This window comes from Dermacentor variabilis, unplaced genomic scaffold, assembly GCF_050947875.1.
Source record: "Dermacentor variabilis isolate Ectoservices unplaced genomic scaffold, ASM5094787v1 scaffold_12, whole genome shotgun sequence".
NCBI lineage: Eukaryota > Metazoa > Arthropoda > Arachnida > Ixodida > Ixodidae > Dermacentor > Dermacentor variabilis.
This window is the reverse complement of record NW_027460280.1, coordinates 16033869-16060643: the sequence shown is the minus strand read 5'-3', so window position 1 is coordinate 16060643 and position 26775 is coordinate 16033869.

Here is a 26775-nt window from a genome sequence, read left to right as displayed (position 1 = left end):
ATCTGTGACTGAGTATCAAGCGACACGTGTAGTTACAGCGAGTGACTTGGCGCGGTCTACAGCGCGGTCAACTGAGCAACCGCGTTCATGCTGAACGGAGCGCCATCTGTGCCACTATATCAAGCCTTCACGACTCCTATCCAGCGCGATGTGCGGCCAGTTTCTTCCATTTATGAGGGTGTTTGTACATTCAAGTTCACGTTATGCCGATTTTTTTCGTCAATAACCTCCTTGATCAACCCAAGCCGCAACGACTGTTGGATCTGTGACTGAGTATCAAGTGACACGTATAGTTACAGCGAGTGACTTGGCGCGGGGTACAGCGCGGTCAACAGAGCAAGCGCGTTCTTGCTGGACGTAACGTCATCTGTGCCACCTTATTAACCCTTCATGACTCCTACCCAGCGTAATTTCCGGCCAATTTCTTGCCATTATGCGGTTGTTTGTACATTCTAGTTCACGGCATGCCAATTTTCTTCGACAATAACGCCCTTGACCAGCTCAAGCCGCAACGACTGTTGGATCTGTGACTGAGTATCAATGTACACGTGTAGTTACAGCGAGTGACTAGGCGTGGTCTACAGCGCAGTCAACAGAGCAACCGTGTTCTTGCTGAACGTAGCGCCATTTTAGCCACTATATCCAGCCTTCACGACTCCTACGCCGCGGGATTTGCGGCCAATTTCTTGCCTTTTTCGGTTGTTTGTACATTCTAGATCACGGCATGCCAATTTTCTTCGTCAATAATGCCCTTGATCGGCTCAACCCGCAACGATTGCTGGATCTGTGAGTGAGTATTAACCGACACGTGAAGTTACAGCGAGTTACTTGGCGTGGTCTACAGCGCCGTCAACAGAGCAAGCTCGTTCTTGCTGAACGTAGCGCCATCTGTGCCACTTTATCAACCACTTATGACTCCTACCCAGCGATATTTGCGGCCAATTTCTTGCCCTTATGCGGCCGTTTGTATATTCAAGTCCACGGCATGCCAATTTTCTTCGTCAATAAAGTCCTTTATCAGCTCAAGCCGCAACAACTGTTGGATCTGTGACTGAGTATCAACCAAAAAGTGCAGTTAGAGCGAGTGACTTGGCGTCGTCTACAGAGCGGTCAGCAGAGAAACCGCGTTCTTGTTGAACGTAGCGCCATCTGTGCCACTATATCCAGCGTTCGCGACTCTTACGCAGCGGTATTTGCCGCCGATTTCTTGCCTTTTGCGATTTTTTGTGCATTCTAGATCACGGCATGCCAATTTTCTTCGTCAATAAGGTCCTTGATCAGCTCAAGCCGCAACGACTGTTGGATCTGTGACTGAGTATCAAGCGACACGTTTAGAGACAGCGAGTCACTTTGCGTGGTCTACAGCGCGGTCAACAAAGCAAGCGCTTTCTTTCTGAACGTAGCTCCATCTGTGCCACTTTATCAAGCCTTCACGACTCCGACGCCGCGACATTTGCGACCAATTTCTTGCCCTTATGCGGTTATTTGTACATTCTAGTTCACGGCATGCCAATTTTCTTCGTCAATTGGGTCCTTGATCAGCTCAAACGGCAACGACTGTTGGATCTGTGAGTGAGTATCAGCCGACACGTGAAGTTATAGCGAGTTACTGGCGTGGTCTCCAGCGCGGACTTCAGAGCAAGCGCGTTCTTGCTGAACGTAGCGCCATCTGTGCCACTATATCAAGCCTTCACGACTCCTACACAGCGGGATTTGCGGCCAGTTCCTTGCAATTATGCTGTTGTTTGTACATTCTCCATCACGGCATGCCAATTTTCTTCGTATAGCGCCCTTGACCAGCTCAAGCCTGTAGGATATGTGACTGAGTATCAAGCGACACGTGTAGTTACAGCGAGTGACTTGGCGTGGTCTACAGCGCGGTCATCAGAGCAACCGCGTTCTTGCAGAACGTAGCGCAATCTGTGCAACTATATCAAACCTTCATGACTCCTACCCAGCGAAATTTGCGGCCAATGTCTTGCCCTAATGCGGTTGCTTGTACATTCAAGTTCAGGCATGCAAATTTTCTTCGTCAATAACGTCCTTGACCAGCTCAAGCCGCAACGTCTGTTGGATCTGTGACTGAGTATCAAGCGACACGTGTAATTACAGCGAGTGACTTGGAGCGGTCTACAGCGCGGTCAACTGAGCAACCGCGTTCATGCTGAACGGAGCGCCATCTGTGCCACTATATCAAGCCTTCACGACTCCTATCCAGCGCGATTTGCGGCCAGTTTCTTCCATTTATGAGGTTGTTTGTACATTCAAGTTCACGTTATGCCGATTTTTTTCGTCAATAACCTCCTTGATCAACCCAAGCCGCAACGACTGTTGGATCTGTGACTGAGTATCAAGTGACACGTATAGTTACAGCGAGTGACTTGGCGCGGGGTACAGCGCGGTCAACAGAGCAAGCGCGTTCTTGCTGGACGTAACGTCATCTGTGCCACCTTATTAACCCTTCATGACTCCTACCCAGCGTAATTTGCGGCCAATTTCTTGCCATTATGCGGTTGTTTGTACATTCTAGTTCACGGCATGCAAATTTTCTTCGTCAATAACGTCCTTGACCAGCTCAAGCCGCAACGTCTGTTGGATCTGTGACTGAGTATCAAGCGACACGTGTAGTTACAGCGAGTGACTTGGAGCGGTCTACAGCGCGGTCAACTGAGCAACCGCGTTCATGCTGAACGGAGCGCCATCTGTGCCACTATATCAAGCCTTCACGACTCCTATCCAGCGCGATTTGCGGCCAGTTTCTTCCATTTATGAGGTTGTTTGTACATTCAAGTTCACGTTATGCCAATTTTTTTCGTCAATAACCTCCTTGATCAACCCAAGCCGCAACGACGGTTGGATCTGTGACTGAGTATCAAGTGACACGTATAGTTACAGCGAGTGACTTGGCGCGGGGTACAGCGCGGTCAACAGAGCAAGCGCGTTCTTGCTGGACGTAACGTCATCTGTGCCACCTTATTAACCCTTCATGACTCCTACCCAGCGTAATTTGCGGCCAATTTCTTGCCATTATGCGGTTGTTTGTACATTCTAGTTCACGGCATGCCAATTTTCTTCGACAATAACGTCCTTGATCAGCTCAAGCCGCAACGACGGTTGGATCTGTGACTGAGTATCAACCAAAAAGTGCAGTTACAGCGAGTGACTTGGCGTCGTCTACAGAGCGGTCACCAGAGAAACCGCGTTCTTGCTGAACGTAGCGCCATCTGTGCCACTATATCCAGCGTTCGCGACTCTTACGCAGCGCTATTTGCCGCCGATTTCTTGCCTTTTTGCGGTTTTTTCTACATTCTAGATCATGGCATGCCAATTTTCTTCGTCAATAAGGTCCTTGACCAGCTCAAGCCGCAACGACTGTTGGATCTGTGACTGAGTATCAAGCGACACGTTTAGAGACAGCGAGTCACTTTGCGTGGTCTACAGCGCGGTCAACAAAGCAAGCGCTTTCTTTCTGAACGTAGCTCCATCTGTGCCACTATATCAAGCCTTCACGACTCCGACGCCGCGACATTTGCGGCCAATTTCTTGCCCTTATGCGGTTATTTGTACATTCTAGTTCACGGCATGCCAATTTTCTTCGTCAATTGGGTCCTTGATCAGCTCAAACGGCAACGACTTTTGCATCTGTGACTGAGTATCAAGCGACACGTGTAGTTACAGCGAGTGACTTGGCGTGGTCTACAGCGCGGTCATCAGAGCAACCGTGTTCTTGCAGAACGTAGCGCAATCTGTGCAACTATATCAAACCTTCATGACTCCTACCCAGCGAAATTTGCGGCCAATGTCTTGCCCTTATGCGGTTGCTTGCACATTCTAGTTCAGGCATGCAAATTTTCTTCGTCAATAACGTCCTTGACCAGCTCAAGCCGCAACGTCATTTGGATCTGTGACTGAGTATCAAGCGACACGTGTAGTTACAGCGAGTGACTTGGCGCGGTCTACAGCGCGGTCAACTGAGCAACCGCGTTCATGCTGAACGGAGCGCCATCTGTGCCACTATATCAAGCCTTCACGACTCCTATCCAGCGCGATGTGCGGCCAGTTTCTTCCATTTATGAGGGTGTTTGTACATTCAAGTTCACGTTATGCCGATTTTTTTCGTCAATAACCTCCTTGATCAACCCAAGCCGCAACGACTGTTGGATCTGTGACTGAGTATCAAGTGACACGTATAGTTACAGCGAGTGACTTGGCGCGGGGTACAGCGCGGTCAACAGAGCAAGCGCGTTCTTGCTGGACGTAACGTCATCTGTGCCACCTTATTAACCCTTCATGACTCCTACCCAGCGTAATTTGCGGCCAATTTCTTGCCATTATGCGGTTGTTTGTACATTCTAGTTCACGGCATGCCAATTTTCTTCGACAATAACGCCCTTGACCAGCTCAAGCCGCAACGACTGTTGGATCTGTGACTGAGTATCAATGGACACGTGTAGTTACAGCGAGTGACTAGGCGTGGTCTACAGCGCAGTCAACAGAGCAACCGTGTTCTTGCTGAACGTAGCGCCATTTTAGCCACTATATCCAGCCTTCACGACTCCTACGCCGCGGGATTTGCGGCCAATTTCTTGCCTTTTTCGGTTGTTTGTACATTCTAGATCACGGCATGCCAATTTTCTTCGTCAATAATGCCCTTGATCGGCTCAACCCGCAACGATTGCTGGATCTGTGAGTGAGTATTAACCGACACGTGAAGTTACAGCGAGTTACTTGGCGTGGTCTACAGCGCCGTCAACAGAGCAAGCTCGTTCTTGCTGAACGTAGCGCCATCTGTGCCACTTTATCAACCACTTATGACTCCTACCCAGCGATATTTGCGGCCAATTTCTTGCCCTTATGCGGCCGTTTGTATATTCAAGTCCACGGCATGCCAATTTTCTTCGTCAATAAAGTCCTTTATCAGCTCAAGCCGCAACAACTGTTGGATCTGTGACTGAGTATCAACCAAAAAGTGCAGTTACAGCGAGTGACTTGGCGTCGTCTACAGAGCGGTCAGCAGAGAAACCGCGTTCTTGCTGAACGTAGCGCCATCTGTGCCACTATATCCAGCCTTCGCGACTCCTACGCAGTGGTATTTGCCGCCGATTTCTTGCCTTTTTGCGGTTTTTTGTACATTCTAGATCACGGCATGCCAATTTTCTTCGTCAATAAGGTCCTTGATCAGCTCAAGCCGCAACGACTGTTGGATCTGTGACTGAGTATCAAGCGACACGTTTAGAGACAGCGAGTCACTTGGCGTGGTCTACAGCGCGGTCAACAAAGCAAGCGCTTTCTTGCTGAACGTAGCTCCATCTGTGCCACTATATCAAGCCTTCACGACTCCGACGCCGCGACATTTGCGGCCAATTTCTTGCCCTTATGCGGTTATTTGTACATTCTAGTTCACGGCATGCCAATTTTCTTCGTCAATAGGGTCCTTGATCAGCTCAAACGGCAACGACTGTTGGATCTGTGAGTGAGTATCATCCGACACGTGAAGTTATAGCGAGTTACTGGCGTGGTCTACAGCGCGGACTTCAGAGCAAGCGCGTTCTTGCTGAACGTAGCGCCATCTGTGCCACTATATCAAGCCTTCACGACTCCTACACAGCGGGATTTGCGGCCAGTTCCTTGCCTTTATGCTATTGTTTGTACATTCTACTTCACGGCATGCCAATTTTCTTCGTATAGCGCCCTTGACCAGCTCAAGCCTATAGGATCTGTGACTGAGTATCAAGCGACACGTGTAGTTACAGCGAGTGACTTGGCGTGGTCTGCAGCGCGGTCATCAGAGCAACCGCGTTCTTGCAGAACGTAGCGCAATCTGTGCAACTATATCAAACCTTCATGACTCCTACCCAGCGAAATTTGCGGCCAATGTCTTGCCCTTATGCGGTTGCTTGTACATACTAGTTCAGGCATGCAAATTTTCTTCGTCAATAACGTCCTTGACCAGCTGAAGCCGCAACGTCTGTTGGATCTGTGACTGAGTATCAAGCGACACGTGTAGTTACAGCGAGTGTCTTGGAGCGGTCTACAGCGCGGTCAACTGAGCAACCGCGTTCATGCTGAACGGAGCGCCATCTGTGCCACTATATCAAGCCTTCACGACTCCTATTCAGCGCGATTTGCGGCCAGTTTCTTCCATTTATGAGTTTGTTTGTACATTCAAGTTCATGTTATGCCGATTTTTTTCGTCGATAACCTCCTTGATCAACCCAAGCCGCAACGACTGTTGGATCTGTTACTGAGTATCAAGTGACACGTATAGTTACAGCGAGTGACTTGGCGCGGGGTACAGCGCGGTCAACAGAGCAAGCGCGTTCTTGCTGGACGTAACGTCATCTGTGCCACCTTATTAACCCTTCATGACTCCTACCCAGCGTAATTTGCGGCCGATTTCTTGCCATTATGCGGTTGTTTGTACATTCTAGTTCACGGCATGCCAATTTTCTTCGACAATAACGTCCTTGATCAGCTCAAGCCGCAACGACGGTAGGATCTGTGACTGAGTATCAAGCGACACGTGTAGTTACAGCGAGTGACTTGGCGTGGTCTACAGCGCGGTCATCAGAGCAACCACGTTCTTGCAGAACGTAGCGCAATCTGTGCAACTATATCAAACCTTCACGACTCCTACCCAGCGGGATTTGCGGCCATTTTCTTGCCTTTATGCAGTTGTTTGTACATTCTAGTTCATGGCATGCCAATTTTCTTCGTCAATAACGTCCTGGGCCACCACACGCCACAACGACTGTTGTATCTGTGTCTGTGTATCAAGTGGCACGTTTAGTTACAGCGAGTGACTTCGTGTGGTCTACAGCGCGGTCAACAGAGCAACCGCGTTCTTGGTGAACGTAGCGCCGTCTGTGCCACTTTAACAACCCTTCATGTCTCCTAGCCAGCGAAATTTGCGGCCGATTTCTTGCCCTTATGCGGATCTTTGTACATTCTAGTCCACGGCATTCCAATTCTTTTCGTCAATAAAGTCCTTGATCAGCTCCATCCGCAACGACTCTTGGATCTGTGACTGAGTATCAACCGACACGTGTAGTTACAGAGAGTGACTTCGCGTGGTCTACAGCGCAGTCAACAAAGCAAGCCCGTTCTTGCTGAACGTAGCGCCATTTTTGCCGCTTTATCAACCCTTCATGACTCCTACCCAGCGTAATTTGCGGCCAATTTCTTGCCATTATGCCGTTGTTTGTACATTCTAGTTCACGGCATGCCAATTTTCTTCGACAATAACGTCCGGGATCAGCTCAAGCCGCAACGACTGTAGGATTTATGGCTGACTATCAAGCGACACGTTTAGAGACAGCGAGTGAGTTTGCGTGGTCTACAGCGCGGTCAACAGAGCAACCGCATTCTTGCTGAACGTAGCGCCATCTGCGCCACTATTTGTAGCCTTCACGACTCCTACGCAGCGGGACTTGCGGCCAATTTCTTGCTTTATGCGGTTGTTTGTACATTCTAGTTCACAGCATGCCAATTTTCTTCGTCAATAACGTCTTGGACCAGCTTACGCCGCAACGACTGTTAGATCTTTCACTGAGCATCAAACGACACGCGTAGATACTGCGAGTGACTTGGCGTGGTCTACAGCATGTCAACAGAGCAAGCGCGTTCTTGCTGAACGTAACGACATCTGGTCCAATTTATCAACCCTTCATGACTCCTACCCAGCGAAATTTGCGACAAATTTCTTTTCTTTGTTCGGTTGTTTGTACATTCTAGTTCACGCCATGTCAATTTTCTTCGTCAATAACGTCCTTGACCGGCTCAAGCCGCAACGACTGTTGGATCTGTGACTGAGCATCAAGCGACACGTGTAGTTACAGCGAGTGACTTGGCGTGGTCTACAGCGCCGTCATCAGAGCAACCGCGTTCTTGCAGAACGTAGCGCCATCTGAGCCACTATATCGAGCCTTCGCGACTCCTATGCAGCGGCATTTGCGGCCAATTTCCTGCCTTTTTGCGGTTGCTTGTACATTCCAGTTCACGGCATGCCAATTTTTTTTTCGTCAATAACGTGCTTGGTGAGCTCAAGCCGCAACGACTGTTGGATCTGTGAATGAGTATCAACCAACACGTGTAGTTACAGCGAGTGACTTGGCGTGGTTTACAGCGCGGTCAACAGAGCAAGTGCGTTCTTGCTGAACGTAGCGCCATCTGTGCCACTATATCCAGCCTTCGCGACTCCTACCCTGCGGGATTTGCGGCCAATTTCTTGCTTTATGCGGTTGTTTGTACATTCTTGTTTACGGCATGCCAATTTTCTTCGTCAATTACGTCCTGAACCAGCTTACGCCAAAACGACTGTTGGATCTGTCACTGAGTATCAAGCGACGCGCGTACTTAGAGTGAATGACTTGGCGTGGACTACAGCGCGGTCAACTGAGAAAGCGCGATCTTGCTGAACATAACACCATCTGTGCCACTTTATCAACCCTTCATGACTCTACCCAGCGAAATTTGCTGCCACTATCTTGCCCTTTTGCGGTTCTTTGTACATTCTAGTTCAGGCATGCCAATTTTCTTCGTCAATAACGTCCTTGACCGGCTCAAGCCGCAACGACTGTTGGATCTGTGACTGAGTATCAAGCGACACGTGCAGTTACAGCGAGTGACTTGGCGTGGTCTACAGCGCGGTCATCAGAGCAACCGCGTTCTTGCAGAACGTAGCGCCATCTGTGCCACAATACCGAGCTTTCACGACTCCTACACAGCGGAATTTGTGGCCAGTTCCTTGCCTTTATGCTGTTGTTTGCACATTCTACTTCACGGCATGCCAGTTTTCTTCCTCAAGAACGTCCTTGAACAGCTCAAGCCGCAGCGACTGTTGGATCTGTGACTGAGTATCAAGCGACACGTGTAGTTACAGCGACTGACTTCGCGTGGTCTACAACGCGGTTAACAGAGCAACGGTGTTCTTGCTGAACGTAGCGCCATCTGTGCCACTATATCGAGCCTTCGCGACTCCTACGCAGCGAGATTGGCGGGCACTTTCTTGCCTTTATGCGGTTGTTTGTACGTTCTTGTTCACGGCAAGCCAATTTTCTTCGTCAGTAACGTCCTTGATCAGCTCAAGCCGCAACGACTGTTGGATCTGTGACTGAGTATCAAGCGACAAGTGTAGTTACAGCGAGTGACTTGGCATGGTCTACAGCGCGGTCAACAGAGCAACCGTGTTCCTGCAGAACGTAGCGCCATCTGTGCCACTATATCAAGCCTCAGTGTATCGAAATATCAAAAGCAGAAAGCAGACCGTTGTATGTGGCCTTTTTAGATATTACAGGAGCCTACGACAACGTAGACCGCAACATTTTGTGGTTGTGTTGTTGTTGTTAAAAACTTCAATCAAACAAAGGTGTTCGGGGCACGCAGGCCCCTGGACCCCCGCACGACCGTACTCCACTCTAGTGTTCATGTTCTGTAGGTCCATAACACTGGCAGCTCGGCTGGTCGCGATGGTCTGCGTTGCCGGGTTCTCAGAGCGGAGCACGGTCTCCCAGTCCTCCCACGATTTCAGGTACTCCAGGCCTCGCGGGGGAGGGTCCGCCGGGCAAAGCGAGAGGATGTGGATGGCGGATGCGATCCGGCGCAGACGGGGTGGGGAAAGAGGGATGGTAATGGGTTAGGGTTTCAGGGGAGGAGAGTGTGTGGGTCTGCAGTCGCCTCCAAATTGTCGCATGTCTGTTGTCTAGGCATGGGTGAGGTGGGGGGTAGATCTGACGTGCAGCTCTTTAAGCCTGCGTCAGATCGCTGAAAAAGTGCATGCGCTCCTTCGTGAATCCCGGATCGGAGACCACCTGAGCCCGGTTAATAGAACCTCGGGCTAAAAGGCTGGCAGCCTGTTTCCGGGATTCCCGGAGTGCGCAGGCACCCATATCAGCTCCACATGGCGGGGTGGATGTGCAACGGGCGAGTACAGTATGCAAAAAGCAGGAGCATGGGCTCGGCCTCGAGCAAAATTTAGAATAGCTGTTTTTGAATCTGTTATTATGTACCGGGCTTCCGTATGGGTGATGGCAATGGCAATCGCCGCTTCCTCTGCAGCTTCTGGGGAAGTGTGTGGGGGGAGGGGTAGTGTGATGAGTGGGGAGAGGGAGGAGCCCACCACGGCGGCAACTGCTTGCTCTCCCATGCATGCGGCGTCCACCAATACGGCGTCCGGTTCGGGGCCGTAATAGCGAAGGAGCGCCTGAGCTCGAGCTCGGCGGCGCTGCTCGTGATGCTGTGGGTGCATGTTCCTCGGGAGCGGCTTAAAGGGAAGCTGAAACGTTTTTCAATTTCCACGAATTGCTGGGATTGGGAAGAACGGACCTAATAATTTACGGTTCCGAAATGTTTTTCTTCGTTTTGTTAATATAAGGGACGGAAATCGCTTTCTAAATCACCCCCGCGGACACGCCCCCATCACTTCCCGGAGCGCCGGGTGAGGTGGTTGCCACAGGAGAGAACTGGCGAGAGCGACGAAATTGGCGGGGACCGAGCTGGCGGACCGGCGTGCTGGCATGTGCTGGCATGCCTCTTTCCGTCCTGCTCTTTACTGAACGACGCTACGAGAGATATGCCGCCGCCGCCGCTCACGTTTGTTTTCTTTTGCGATTTTCGTAAACTGTTCTTTCCTTCTGTGCTGCGTGAGTGCCTACAGCCAAGGGCGCCGAACATGCCCTGGTTCTGTGCAGCATTCGGCTGCGCGAACACAGGCGGGCGATACGATGTGGTGTTTCACAGGTTCCCGAAGGACAAGAAGCTTGCAGCGCAGTGAGAAGAGATAATTTCGTGCCGACGAAATCAACTGTGCTGTGCTCGGACGATTTCCGCGATAGCCAGATAGCCTTACGACAAATGCGGAAACGCGTTGTTGCTAGTGTTGCTATACTTCGTTTCATACATCAGGTGCAACGCTGTGGAGGCTTGAGATACTTCTTGCAGTGGCTGCGTTCGCACTTAGAAAAAGTTCGGTGTTTCTTGGCCCGATTTTTGAGAAACTTTTTCATATATAAGCTCAGTTCTGAATGAAAAAAAAGAATTTACCCATAGAAACAATCCGTGTACTTATACGGCTGCTAACACGTTCTTATAAATCAATTTTCTTTTCGGCATTTTTTAATTGCAGCCCGTCGCGGCAGCTTCACGTGCATGCTCACGCGAGCAAACGCCGCTGGCACGCTGCGAAGCATAGACGGAAACGCGCGCAGTAATAAATTTTGGTGACCGGACTTCGTGGGTAGCTTCCACAGCGTTGCACCTGAGGTATGAAATGGAGTATAGGCTTGCCTAGTGACATTCGACGTTCGGTTGCAGTTATCGTGTTTACCACACGGCGGTGCTAAACCGCCTAATATCTTTGTGTCAACACTAGCATGGAGCACGCATACCGATTCTTGATCGAGCCACAATCGCAAAGTCGTCGAACCATAATATGAATATTGCACATATAATACCTCTGGCCATCTCTGGATGTGTATGATAAGCAACTTCCATGACTGTACCTTGCAGCACTGCATGTGCGCGCTTTGAAACGCGGTACTTATGTTCGAGATCGTGTATCAACAGAAAAAACCACGGGACTTTAGACAAGCAGCGGCAAGGTGCTTGACATCGCGGAATTGCACCCGTGTTTACAATCTAATGAGAAGTTAGTGCTTCGGCATTCTTCCAGCAGCAAGTTCCCAGTGACACTTTAGCGCATTTTTTCTCCCGTCATTGGAACGTGCAGCTACATGAAAAAAAAAAAAAACATACGTACCAGCTAAGATTTCCAACACGCGAGAAGGTGCACACATTGCTCTCGCTGTTGGCACACTCAACATCGTCTTTGCCGACGTTGCCGCCATCGTTTTCCGTATGGGCTGTCGGTTCGAACATGTACGGCGAAAATACAAGCTGTCCGAGACAGCGAGAACGTTCCATAATGTTTACAACTCAGGTATGAAGCCAGAACATAGAATAAAGAACCAAATTAGAGAAGGGAAACTGTACCTTCCGCCGTGGCTCGAAAATAAGCAGCGGCAGCGCATGGAACTTACTTAGGTGGACGCCAGATGACGTTGCTCAATCCGGAAGCGGAAGTGCAAATTTTTTTTTTTAGAGCAAAATTCAATATGACCGTTTTTTGCCGGTCGCGTACGCTGGTACGCGCCCTGCTTGCCCTGCAGGCTATGCGGCATGCCTCAATCCCTTGGCTGCCGCGTAGCTGGTGCGTTCTAATTGCCAAGAGCCTCTACTGACGCCCATACAAACAAGCCACAAGTGAGTGAATAGAACGCGCGACTTTATTGGCAGAAGAGAAGCAGTGTACATTCTCGTGCAATAGCAGAAATAAAATTTGCATGTCGAGATACACTGTAATCATTGATGCGAGCTCGTAAACGGCTCACCGTCGTCGTCGCACGTGGTGGTCAGGTTAACTAGCAACAACCAGCAGCGGAAACATATTGGACAGAGTATGCCACTTGTTTGCAGCGACAGTCGCCGTTAAAAATGCCCAAATTGCATTGCGAAGCAATCGGGAGACGCAGGCATCTGCTGCCGCAGCCTACACAGCGACATGGGCTACCCCAGATTTTAGTTCACTCCTTTCCAACCAGCACGTTTCTTTTCTTTCGGGGGCCGCTAATGTGTGGCTCACACTTGGTGTCTCACATTGTCTCACTATGGACAAGTCGCTTTCGTGGGCATCGCCTCCACCAGCTACTTTTGCGGGCCTTTCCAACCATCTGGCTATCAACTTCATACGCATCGGGCTATGTAAGCACGTATGCTGGTCTCCGTTCATGCCTAATCGCGGCCGAGAAAGGCCAGAGGCACAATTTGCCCATTGCTGCAGCAGGAAAGGGCGAACGGGGAGCACGAATCACGGTGCATGAAAATTGGGAGTCTATGTCGCTGTGCAGGCTGCAGGAGCGAATGCTTACTTCGAGAGACTGCTTCCCAGTGCAACCGACCAGGCCGCAATATTCTAAATATATAACACTGCGACCGTAGCCAAGTGACATAACAGCAAAATTAACAGCAATCAATCACCACATAAGGTTCAGACAATACATTATACATTGGCTTTAAACCATATGGCAACAGTGAGCATTCACATACACGGGTCTCTTACGGTACATTCAGCCGCCTACCTACAGGTGTAATGCTTGCCTTCGTCGCACGTGGTGGTCTAGTAACGAGCAACAACCAGCAGCAGAAACAGATTGGACAGAGTGTCCCACCTGTTTGCAGCGACAGTCGCTGTTAAAGATGAGCAACTTGCAGTGCGAAGCAATCGGGTGACGCAGGCATCTGCTGCCGCAGCCTATACAGCGACATGGACTACCCATAATTTTAGCATTGACTCCTTTCCAACCTGCACGTTTCTTTTCTTTCGGAGGCTGCTAATGCGTGGCTCACACTTGGTGTCCCACATTGTCTCAATATGGACAAGTCGCTTTCGTGGGCACCACCTTCATCAGCCACTTTTGCGGGCCTTTCCACCCAACTTCATACACGTCCGACCATGTAAGCACGTATGCTGGTCTCCGTTCATGCCTAATCACGGCCGAGAAAGGCCAGAGGCACAATTTGCCCATGGCTGCAGCAGGAAAGGGTGAACAGGGAGCAGGAATCACGGTGTGCGGAAATTGGGAGTCTATGTCGCTGTGCAGACTGCAGGATCAAATTCTTACTTCGAGAGGCTGCTTCCCAGTGCAACCGACCAGGCCGCAATATTCGAAAAATATAACACTGCGACCTTAACCAAGTGACATAACAGCAAAATTAAACAGCAATCAGTCACCGCATGAGGTTCAGACAATACATTATACATTGGCGACGAACCATATGGCAACAGTGAGCATTCACATACACGGGTCTCTTAGGGTACATTGAGCTGCCTACCTACAGGCGTAGTGCCTGCCTTCGTCGCACGTGGTGGTCTACTAACGAGCAACAACCAGCAGCAGAAACAGATTGGACAGAGTGTCCCACCTGTTTGCGGCGACAGTCGCTGTTAAAGATGAGCAACTTGCAGTGCAAAGCAATCGGGTGACGCAGATGCCTGCTGCCGCAGCCTACACAGCGACATGGACTACCCATCATTTTAGCATTAACTCCTTTCCAGCCTGCATGTTTCTTTTCTTTTGGAGGCCGCTAATGTGTGGCTCACACTTGGTGTCCCACATTGTCTCAATATGGACAAGTCGCTTTAGTGGGCATTACCTTCATCAGCCACTTTTGCTGGCCTTTCCACCCAACTTCATACACGTCCGACCATGTAAGCACTTATGCTGGTCTCCGTTCATGCCTAATCGCGGCCGAGAAAGGCCAGAGGCACAATTTGCCTATGGCTGCAGCAGGAAAGGGTGAACGGGGAGCACGAATCACGGTGTGCGTAAACTGGGAGTCTATGTCGCTGTGCAGACTGCAGGATCAAATGCTTACTACGAGAGGTTGCTTCCCAGTGCAACCGACCAGGCCGCAATATTCGAAAAACATAAAACTGCGACCGTAACCAAGTGACATAACAGCAAAATTAAACAGCAATCAGTCACCGCATGAGGTTCAGACAATACATTAAACATTGGCTACGAACCATCTTACAGGCATAATGCTTGCCTTTGTCGCATGTGGTGGTCTGGTAACGAGCGACAATCTGCGGTACAAACAGATTGGACAGAGCCTCGCACCTGTTTGAACCAACAGTTGCCGTTGAAGATGAGCAACTTCCATTGCGAAGCAATCAGGTGACGCAGGCATCTGCTGCCGCAACCAACACAGCGACATGGACTACCCGGCATTTTAGCGTTAACTCCTTTCCAACCTGCACATTTATTTTCTTTCGGGGGCCGCTATGTGTGGCTCACACTTTGAGTCCCACTTTGTCGCAATGTGGACAAGTTGCTTTTGTGGGCATCACCTTCGGCAGCCATTCTTGCGGGTCTTTCCACCCATACGGCTATCAACTTCATACACTTCGAACCATGTAAGCACATATGCTGGTCTCCGTTTTGAGCAAATCATGGCCGAGGTAGGCCACAAGCACAATTTGCCCATGGCTGCAGCAGGCCAGAACGAACGGGGCGCACCAGTTACGGTGTGTGTATACTGGGAGTCTATGTCGCTTTGCGGACTGCAGGAGCAAATGCTTACCTCGAGGGACTGCTTACCAATGCAACTGGCCAGGCCCCCACATCTGAGAAACGTAACACAGTTACCACAACCAAGTGTGGCGGCAAAACCAGATTCTGCAATCAATCACTTCAGTGTAGCTTGCACAAAGACCCAGGCTATCAAGGAAGAGGAGCAATCATCAACGAGACTAGGAATATGGAAAATGAGAAAGCTTGCATTCAACAGAGAAGCCACTCTGCTCTGCAAGCATTGAAGGCTACAAACATCAAGAAAAGTAAAATGGTGCATAGCACATGTGCATAGGTTAATGCAAGACGCATACCGATGCTGCATCAGCTATTTCGGGAGAGGAATTGCGCATGACAACATACACTAGAAGATACTGATACAGATATGTTAGGCTTCTAGACAGTGACTGGTATTAAGTATCAGCGAAGAATCGGTTGACCTTTATATTTGGATGAGGATGAATGATCTCTAACAAAAATGGGCAATGAGAAAGCTTGCATTTATAGAAGAAAAATTACACTTGGCACAAACGGAATTAACATGGCTAGGAAGCTGATTAAGGGCAAACTGATGGAACTCGATCTTTTGGCCAGCGTCGTCCGTGCTTGGTCAGATGTTCCAGGTTCATCTGAAGACGAAGAATTTCTAGAAAGTCCTTTTTGAGTTACCTGGATGACTCAGCCAAATGTCCGTGCTGGTGGAATGGTGGCCGAAGCTCTTTTCAGTCTTGACACAGTCCTCTGCAGACTTGATATCTCATTCATATTCTTCTGCATGTGCTTCTTTGTTCTTGGTGTAAAAGCCTTGCAAATTCGGCTCCAGCCCCTTCCTGTTGGCGCAGATAGGAGCTCCTGTGATGACCAAGATGTGCTTGGCATAGACTCTGTTGGGGCAAAACGGTGACACATGAGATACAGCACAGATTAGCCAAATTTATGTGTGTTTTATATGTTCGAACCAATTATACTACTAAACCATAAATATGAACAAACATTCATATCTGCTGCAAACAGCAAGCCAATACAGCATATATCAAACATATTTATTTCTGAACCATGTGTTGTTTACCTTGTAGTAGTAGCCAATGTCCACACAATGACCTTGTTGTAGCAGGCAGCAGCTTCTGTTTAGTGCGTGGAGTGTGTTGCTTTATACTGGTGCCGTCCTCATTACTGCATGTCTGGAACAGAAATTTTGACTGAATCAGAAATTGAAAAAGCAAAGTTTTGCAATATGAAATGCAAAAAGGTGTGACATATATGTTGTAATGATTTGCGACTACAGAACACATGCAAATGTACACTGTCTGTTCTAGGGTGCTTAAGCAGCATGTTAAATAAATATTGCTATTGTCCATAAAATTGATGTCTGCCTAACTACAATGCATGTCAACAGCGCAAGTACTATTAAGATCACAAATGAGAACATTTGTGGGTTCATTTATACACTAGAAGTGATCACACTGCTAGTTCCACAAGCAAATGCATGAAAGTCATGAAGCTGTTAGAACTGATGCATTATTTTTCTGCACGAACGTGATGCACCGCTTCACTACTGCAAAAATAAATGCCCTACGGTAATCCAATCTGAACAGCAAGAACATTTGGAACCAACAAGTACGAAATATGGGTGAATTATCATGCTTGCAACGGCTTAATACATTAAATTCTGTACTTTCACTTCATTTTACCAAAGGATTATTCGGTTTTGTGGACGAAAGACGTTGCCGGCGGACTCGAAAAAAAAGTTTAATATGTATATTGATAAGGCTACTCAGTCACCTACAACCACGGCTACAATAACATGAAAAATGAGACGTGCGTTCCGATATCGCTCTTTCTTTCCTGGTTGTGTGTGTAAACCAAACGACAACCTCGCAAGTAAAGGTTTATTTAGGAAACAGCAACTGAGATTCTCATTGCCCATATGTAATGCAGGATCTAGTTCGTTAACTTGTGCCCGCCTGGAAGGTAATTAGACGGATATTATATAACGATTCAAGCAGCGGTGTTAAACGACTCACCGTTATTGCCGTTGTCAGCCGCAGCAGAATCCAGCTCCCGTTTCGATCAGACCTGTTCCGAATGGCTCACGACCGAAACCCAACTGCCGGGCTTACATGTCCGCTTGCAAACACGTAACTTCACCCCAAGTTAAATAACGCGAGACATCGAAGCGCAAGAACCTAGTTTTAGAAACAAAGGAGCAACCAGTCTTGAGTGCACGAACGAATGAATCCGTGCCGCCGTGCACTCGGAAAAACCGGTAAAAATTTTAAATCCAGGCCAGAGGTCATTGAAAGATCGATGATGCTGAACGCTATTTGCGTTTATAATGGCGAAGAAACAATAAACTTACTAACAAAGAGTACAATATCTAATTAGCAATGGTAATTTTGCCCTGTTTTTATGTAAAAGAAAATGCTTCGGTAATTGTAAGAAAAAGTTTGTAAGATAAAATTGCGCTTACTACGACGCCTCTACCGGGTAATGTTGGAACTAACGAAAGCATCCCGAAGTGATTCTACTACGCTGGTTTTGTTAGCAGCGGCGCGCGGTCGATTTTTTCGCCCTCTGTGGCCATTTGTTGAACTTGAGAGTGTGCTACCCCTGGCCAGAATAGAACAGCGTGCTAGGCTCTGAAACGGCGGCGCCGAGCGGCGACTGCCGCGAATGACGTCACAGCGGCCCCGACCAATCACGGGCAACAGCGGCGTTCGCGCGATGCCTTGAGGCGCTGGTGCGCGTTTTCTTGAAAAAAAACAGCCGCTTGCGTTTGTTTCCGCCCTTTTTGAACCAGATATTCGTGTTAAGGGGACTCAAAACTGTAGAATGCCGCAGAGAACTCATTTTTTTCGAAAAGTGTTTCAGCTTCCCTTTAATAAGCAGCTCCCGGTGGATGTGGCGTGGGGTAGTGAGTAGTGTAGGGTCGTTGGCCGGTATCCGGATCCCGAAGCAGTCCAGGAAGTGCCGCCCAGTGGATGTCTGTGTCAGGCGAATGTATTGCGCCTGTCGGTGCGCTTCTACAAGTTCCCCAATAGTGTTGTGGAGGCCCAGGCCGAGTAGTCGGTCTGTGGGTGTGTTAAGAGGTAGCTTTAGTGCTACTTTGAACGCCTTGCGTATTAAGGCATCTAGCGCATTAGTATCGTGTCGGGATAAGTGTAAATATGGGTTTGTGTAAAGTACACGGCTGAGGACGAAGGCATCGATGAGGCGACATAGGTCGCGCTCCTTCATGCCTCTGTGGTGGGCTGAAACCCGGGGAATGAGGTCTGAAATCGCACCTGCAATCTGCTTGAGTTTCTTATGGGTGGTGGTGTTTTTACCATCACTCTGGATATGGAGTCCCAGTATGCGGAGGGTTTCAACCTCCGGCACTGGGCGTCCGTCCAGCTTGATCGTGATGGGGGAGCATGGGGAGCAGCGAGAACGAGGTCTTTTGAGTAGTAGTTCGGGTTTTTCTGGGGCGCAAGAAAGACCGATACTGGCAGCATAATTTTGGGTCAGGGTGGCTGCAGACTGGAGAGTGTCCTCTATGCCGCCGTCACTGCCGTGGGTAGTCCACAGCGTGATGTCGTCGGCATAGAGGGTGTGTTTGAGATGGGGTATCATTGCCAATTGTCAGGCCAGGGGGATTAAGGTGATATTAAATAGAAAGGAGGACAGAAAGGACCCTTGCGGATTGCCAACACTCCGTAAAGTAAAAGAGAGGGAGGTGAGTGGACCAAAGTGTATCTCAGCCGTGCGGTTGGTCAGGAATGCTTGAACGTAGGTGTACGTACGTGCACTTACATGCAGTGGCGAGAAGGCAGTCATAATCGCTTGGTGTTCAACGCGGTCGAAGGCTTTGGAGAGGTCCACAGCCTTTGTGTGCCCCGGGATAAAGGGGTCGAAAATGTCGTGCGTAAGTTGTAGCATGGCATCCTGCGCGGATAAATGGGGGCGGAAGGCCGCCATGCTATGAGGGTAAAGGTCGTTTTCCGCCATGTGTTGTGTGAGTCTCGATAATACCACATGCTCGAAAAGCTTTCCGAAGCATGAGGTTAGCGAGATCGGGCGAAGGTTTTGGAGTGTAAGTGGTTTGTTGGGTTTGGGTATGAAAATGACTTTCGCATGACGCCAGGACTAGGGGAGGGTGCCCTCCCTCCAACACTGGTTGAAGTAGTCCGTATTCTGTGTGATGGATTGATCATCCAGATTACGAAGCATGGATTTGGTTACCTGGTCGGCTTCAGGTTGTTACGTTTCGCCTACGACGCGCGGTATAGCCGGCGCGGATGCAACGGACGCCGGAGCTTCCCTCAAAGCGCGGACATTTTGGCCCGTTCAGCGCGGCCGCAACGCCTCCTGCCAAGCGCGTCCAGGCATGTTTCAATGCCACGTGTCTTCGTGTGTGCGTGTGTGTGTGTGTGCATGTTGGTGCCTACGCTTGTCAAAGCGTGGCAGCCGGGGAGAGGAGCTCCCCAAGTGTGAAGCGAGGAGGTCTGACCGGCGCCGGCCCGGCGGATGCGTCACTACACTCGTCTCAATGTGTCTCTCAGCGTGTCCGTGGCGCCGTCACGTGCGCCTCTGACGAGGCGTTCCTTCTTGCCCTCAACTCCGAGAGTATAAAAGCACCTGCCCCCGGACGCCAAGAGAGAGGCTCCGATTTCTTCTGTCGAGTAACGTGCTCTCCCGTCTCTCCACTTCGGTCGACCTGACCGCCCTCTCTTTTGCGATGCTAGAATAAACAAGTTGTTCCGTTAGCAGTCGACTCATGCTTTGCCGGGACCTTCGGATGCTTCCAGTTGTGCCCCAGGCCGCCAGGCCAACGCTACCCTTGGGGCTTGCGACCCAGATGCAACAACTGGTGCCAGCGCTGAGATTGCAACAAGGTGCGGAGCTGGTACGGAGAGTCAGGAGGGCCGCTCTGACTTCCGTCTCCGTTATGTCCGTGTCGAGTGTGGGGTTTGGCTGCCCTGTATAGGGAGGCAAGCTAGTCGGTGAGCCTGGGGAGGTGTAGGTTTTTTGAAGTGTGTCTGTAAGGCTGTCATGGTTGTCTATGTGTGCGTGGATGAGTCTTGTTACATGGTATTGCGTTGCTGTTTTTGTCTGCGTCGGATCTATAAGGTGGCGGAGGAGTTGCAGGGCCCGCTTGGTGGACAGGTTCCCAGCAATGCCGTCGCACATCTCGCCCCAGTTGGACCGGCAGAGCTCCTCAGAATGTTGTTGGATTTGGGTTTGCAGCGCGGCCAGCCGCTTTTTAAGTGTCCTGTGGGATATTCTGGAAGGAGAAGGCTTAGGTAACGATTGTCTACAGCTTTTGAGAGAGATTTACCTAGAAAATACCATTTGTGTTGAATTGGAAGGGATGAGGAGCGAGGAGAAAGTGCATATCAACAAGGGACTGAGGCAGGGGAGCCCTTTATCCCCGCTGCTGTTTATGATGTACATGTTGAGGATGGAGAGGGTGCTAGAAGGAAGTAATATCTAGTTTAATCTCTTATACAAACAGGCGGGTACAGTAATAGAGCAGCAACTCCTAGGTTTATAATATGCGGACGACATTGTGTTGCTAGCTAACAAGCAAAGTGATTTGCAACGTCTGGTTAATATCTGTGGACAGGAAGGCAACAATTTACGTTTGAGATTTAGTGTTATAAAATCAGGTGTTATGGTATTCAATGAAAACAGTGAACAGACAATGGAGATACAGGGCCATGAAATACCTCGGGTAACAGAATATAAATACCTTGGTATGTGGATAAACGAAGGCAATGGATATATGGAAAGACAGGAAAAAACCATAACAGTAAAGGGGAAGAGAAATGCAGCCATAATGAAGCACAGCGCGCTATGGGGATATAATAGGTACGAGGTCCTACGAGGTATGTGGAAAGGTGTAATGGTTCCAGGACTTACTTTTGGAAATGCGGTTGTTTGCTATATATCAGGGGTACGATCAGGACTCGACGGGAACCAAAGGTCAGTGGGTCGCCTCACATTGGGCGCTCACGGGAAGACTACAAATGAAGCTGTGCAGGGTGATATGCGCTGGACTAGTTTTGAAGTGAAGGAAGCTCGAGTAAAATTGAGTATGAAGAACGACTGAGGAATATGGAAGCAAGTAAATGGGCTGGGAGAGTGTTGAGGTATCTGCACAGGAAAAACATTGATTCACAGTGGAGGAAAAGAACTAGGAAGCTAACCAGCAAGTATGTGGCCTGTAGGGTGGGCAACACAGCAACAAAGAACGTCAAGCGGTAAATTAGAGAGGCTGAAATAATCTCATGGTGGTGGTAATGGAAAAGAAACCTGCCACGAGTAACTAATTAAGTGAAACAAAAACGAAATCAGGAAAGAAAGCATTTATGATAACTCAAAGGGACGCTCATTGCTTTTCGAAGCGAGATCGGGATGCCTTAGAACACGCACTTATAAAGCGAGATATAAGAAGGAAGAAGAAGCAGGTGCTTGCTGCGGTAAAGCTAGGGAAACTACGGAGCATGTTTTATTAGAATGTGAAGACGTCTATCCAGCGGTCGATTTAGGCACCACTGGCCTCCTTGAAGCCCTTGGGTTCAAAGGGAGCAGTGGTAAAGCAAACATGTCCGCCATAGACATTAGTAAGAGGGGATTGGAGGATTGGTGGAAAAAAAGTAGGGAAACGACAAAAGACGGAGACGTACAAAAGCACAGTTCGCAATAGGGGATCAGAAAATTTGGGCGTGGTAGATCGTAGCGTTTTTTTTCATTATTTAACCTAGGTAGGATATTAGGCAGTATAGTAGCAAGAGCTTGGTGGCGCAACCCACCGCCCCGTTCCAAAGGGGACGCTCATAACATCCATCCGTCCATCAATCTATCCATTTTATCTTACGATCTTTCTCTTACAGTTAGCGAAGCATTTTTATTACATAAAAAGGATGGCAAGATTACCATTGCTAATTAGATATTGTACTCTTTGTTAGTAAGTTTATTGTTTCTTCGCCATTATAAACGCAAATAGCGTTCAGCATCATCGATCTTTCAATGACCTCTGGCCTGGATTAAAAATTTTTACCGGTTTTTTCGAGTGCACGGCGGCACGGATTCATTCGTTCGTACACTCAAGACTGGTTGCTCCTTTGTTTCTAAAACTAGTTTCTTGCGCTTCGATGTCTCGCGTTATTTAACTTGGGGTGAAGTTACGTGTTTGCAAGCGGACATGTAAGCCCGGCAGTTGGGTTTCGGTCGTGAGCCATTCGGAACAGGTCTGATCGAAACGGGAGCTGGATTCTGCTGCGGCTGACAACGGCAATAACGGTGAGTCGTTTAACACCGCTGCTTGAATCGTTATATAATATCCGTCTAATTACCTTCCAGGCGGGCACAAGTTAACGAACTAGATCCTGCATTACATATGGGCAATGAGAATCTCAGTTGCTGTTTCCTAAATAAACCTTTACTTGCGAGGTTGTCGTTATACACACACAATTAGGAAAGAAAGAGCGATATCGGAGCGCGCGTCTCACTTTTTATCTTCTTGTCGCCGTGGCCATAGGTGACTCAGTAGCCTTATCAATATACATATAAAACTTTTTTCGAGTCAGCCAGCGACTTCTTTCGTCCACAAAACCGAATAATCCTTTGGTAAAATGAAGTGAAAGTACACAATGTATTAAACAGTTGCAAGCATGATAATTCACCCATATTTCATACTTGTTGGTTCGAAATGTTCTTGCTGTTCAGTTTGGTTTACCGTAGGGTATTTATTTTTGCAGAAGTGAAGCGCTGCATCACGTTCGTGCAGAAAAATAATGCATCAGTTCTAATAGTTTCATTACATCCATGCATTTGCTAGTGGAACCAGCAGTGTGATCTCTTCTAGTGTATAAATGAACGTACAAATGTTCTCATTTGTGATCTTAATAATACGTCAGCTGTTGACACACATTGTAGTTAGGCAGACATCAATTTTATGGACAATAGCAATATTTATTTAACATGCTGCTTAAGCACCCTAGAACAGACAGTGTACATTTGCATGTGTTCTGTAGTCGCAAACCATTACAACATATATGTCACACCTTTTTGCATTTCATATTGCAAAATTGTGTTTTTCAATTTCTGATTCAGTCAAAATTTCTGTTCCAGACATGCAGTAAGGAGGACGGCACCAGTATAAAGCAACACACTCCACCAACTGAACAGAAGCTGCTACCTGCTACAACAACGCCATTGTGTGGACGCTGGCTACTACTACAAGGTATACAACACGTGGATCAGAAATAAACAGGCTTAATATATACTGTACTGGCTTGCTAGTCTTGAGGTACATGTCATTTGTTTGCAGCAGATATGAATGTTTGTTCATGTTTATGGTTCAGTATAATTGGTTCGAACAGAAAAGAAAACACACATGAGTTTGGCTAATCTGTGCTGTATCTCACGTGTCACTGTTCTGCCCCAACAGAGTCTATGCCAAGCACATCTTGGTTATCGCAGGAGCACCTATCTGCACCACCAGAAAGGGGCTGGAGCTGAATTTGCAAGGCTTTTACACCACGAACAAAGAAGCGCATGCAGAAGAATTTGGATGAGATATCGAGTCTGCAGAGCACTGTGTCAAGACTGAAAAGAGCTTCAGCCACCATTCCACCAGCACGGGAAAATTCGCTGAGTCATCCAGGTAACTCAAAAAGGACTTTCTAGAAATTCTTCGTCTTCAGATGCACGTGCAACTTCTGACCAAGCACGGACGACGCTGGCCAAAAGAGTTCCGTCAGTTTCCGTTTAATCAGCTTCTTGGCCATATCAATTCTATTTGTGCCAAGTGTAATTTTTTCTTCTATAAATGCAAGCTTTCTTTAGTGCCCATTCTCGTTAGAGATCATTCATCCTCATCCAAACATAAAGGTCAACCGATTCGTCGCTGATACTTAATGCCAGTCACTGTCTAGTAGCCTAACACATCTGTAGCAGTACCTTCTAGTGTATGTTGCCATGCACAATTACTCTCCTGAAATAGCTGATGCAGCATCGGGATGTGTCTTGAATTAACCTACATACCATGTGCTATGCACCATTTTACTTTTCTTGATGTTTCTAACCTTCAATACTTGCAGAGCAGAGTGGCTTCTCTCTTGAATGCAAGCTTTCTCATTTTCCATATTCCTAGTCTCGTTGATGATTCCTCTTCTTCCGCGATAACCTGGGCCTTTGAGCAAGCTACACTGAAGTGATTGATTGCAGACTCTGGTTTTGCTGCCCCACTTGGTTGTGGTTGCCGTGTTACATTTCTCAGATGTAGGGCCCTTGTCAGTTGCGTTGGTAAGCAGTCTCTCGAGGTAAGCATTTGCTCCTGCAATCCGTACAGCGACATGGACTCCCAGTATACACGCACCGTAACTGGTGCTCCCCGTTCGTTCTTTCCTGCTGCAGCCATGGGCAAATTGTGCTCATGGCCTACCTCGGCAATGATTTGCTCAGAACGGAGACCAGCATATGAGCTTACATGGTTCGAAGTGTATGAAGTTCATAGCCGTATGGGTGGAAAGCCCCGCAAAAATGGCTGCCGAAGGTGACGCCCATGAAAGCGACTTGTCCATATTTAGACAATGTGGGGCACCAAGTGCGAGCCACACATTAGCGGTCCCCGAAAGAAAAGAAACGTGCATGTTGGAAAGGATTCAACACTAAAATGCCGGGTAGTTTATGTCGCTGTGTAGGCTGCGACAGCAGATGTCTGCGTCACCCGATTGCTTCGCAATGCAAATTGCTCATCTTTGATGGCGACAGGTGGCACACTCTGTACAATCTGTTTCTGCTGCTGGTTGTCGCTCGTTACCAGACCACCACGTGCGACGAAGGCAAGCACTATGCCTGTAGGTAGGCGGCTGAAGGTACCGTAAGAGACCCGTGTACGTGAATGCTCACTGTTACCATATCGTTAGTAGCCAATGTGTAATGTATTGTCTGAACAATATATGGTGATTGATTGCTCTTTATTTTTCTGTTATCTCACTTGCTTCCGGTCGCCGTGTTATGCTTATCGGATGTGGCGGCCTGGTCAGTTGCATTGTAAAGCAGTCTCTCGAAGTAAGCATTCGCTCCTGCAGTCTGCACAGCGACATAGACTCCCAATTTCCACACACTGTGATTCATGCTCCCCGTTCACCTTTTCCTGCTGCAGCCATGGGCAAAGTGTGCCTGTGGCCTTTCTCGGCCGCGATTAAGCACAAACGGAGACAAACATACGTGCTTACATGGTCCAACGTGTGTGAAGTTGATAGCCACATGGGTGGAAAGGCCCGCAAAAGTGGCTGATGAAGGCGATGCCCACGAAAGCGACTTGTCCATATTGAGACAATGTGGGACACCAAGTGTGAGCCATACATTAGCGGCCCACAAAAGAAAAGTAACGTGCAGGTTGGAAAGAAGTTAACGCTAAAATGCCGGGTAGCCCATGTCGCTGTGTTGGCTGCGACAGCAGATGCCTGCGTCATCCGATTGGTTCGCAATGGAAGTTGCTCATCTTTACCGGCGACTGTCGCTGCAAACAGGTGGGACACTCTGTGCAATCTGCTTGCGCCGCTAGTTGTCGCTCGTTACTAGACCACCATATGCGACGAGGACGGTGAGCCGTTTACGAGCTCGCGTAAATGATTCCAGCGTATCTCAACCTGCAAATTTTATTTCTGCTATTGCACGAGAATGTACACTGCTTGTCTTCTGCCAATAAAGTCGCACCTTCTGTTCACTCACTTGTGGCTTGTTTGTATGGGCGTCAGTAGAGGCTCTTTGGTCTCCTGGCAATTATAACGCACCAGCTACGCTGCAGCCAAGGCATTGAGGCATGCCTCATAACCGGCAGGGCAAGCACGGCGCGTACCAGCGTACGCTACTGGCAAAAAGCGGCTGTTAGGCCGCTCATCTCTCGAACAAGCAGAATGGGGGGTGTAGGGCTGCATGATTGTTTTGTATATACTTTCGCAATGCCACAAATTGCCCATGCGTTTTGTGAATAGGGAGGCGTCCACTCCCCAGCGCGTCCGGGCAGCAACCGTTTCTGTTTTTGAGAGGTCGGACGGCCCGCGTGGTGTCGGGTGACGAGCCGCGTTGGCGCCGGGGGGCGGCGCGGTGCAGATGCGGAGAAAGGATTCGGAGAACGCCTCCTTACGCCCACTGGGTTGGCATTCCGCCAATGGACATAATAGGTCCACGCAGACAAACCTCGAGTGGGACGGCGGTACGCGACGGCGCCGGCTCCCCTGCTGGTTAGAGACGCCGCCGAGGTTTAGAATGGCCTAGCATTGTTGACCACGTGTTGCGCGTACGGAGTGGGGGTCCACACCCCTACGCATCCGGGCGGCAACGACGTGTATCTAGTTTTGAGCGCTGAGAAGAGCCCGCGTGGTGGCGAGTTACAACTTGCGGTGCACGCCGTATGATAGAGGCGCGGTGCGCATGCGGAGATCGCGTTCGGAGAACGTCGTCTTAAGAACACCGAGTCCGGATGCCGCCAACGGTCATTATTTTTCCACGCGGAAAAAACCTTGGGGGGGGCCTGCGGTACGCGGTGTTGCGACACCAGCGCCCGAGCCCCCTGCTGGCTAGAAACTCCGCTGAGGTTCGAGATGGCCTCAATAAATCGTGCGTGCCTGGCGTGTTTGCTGAGGCCGTCACT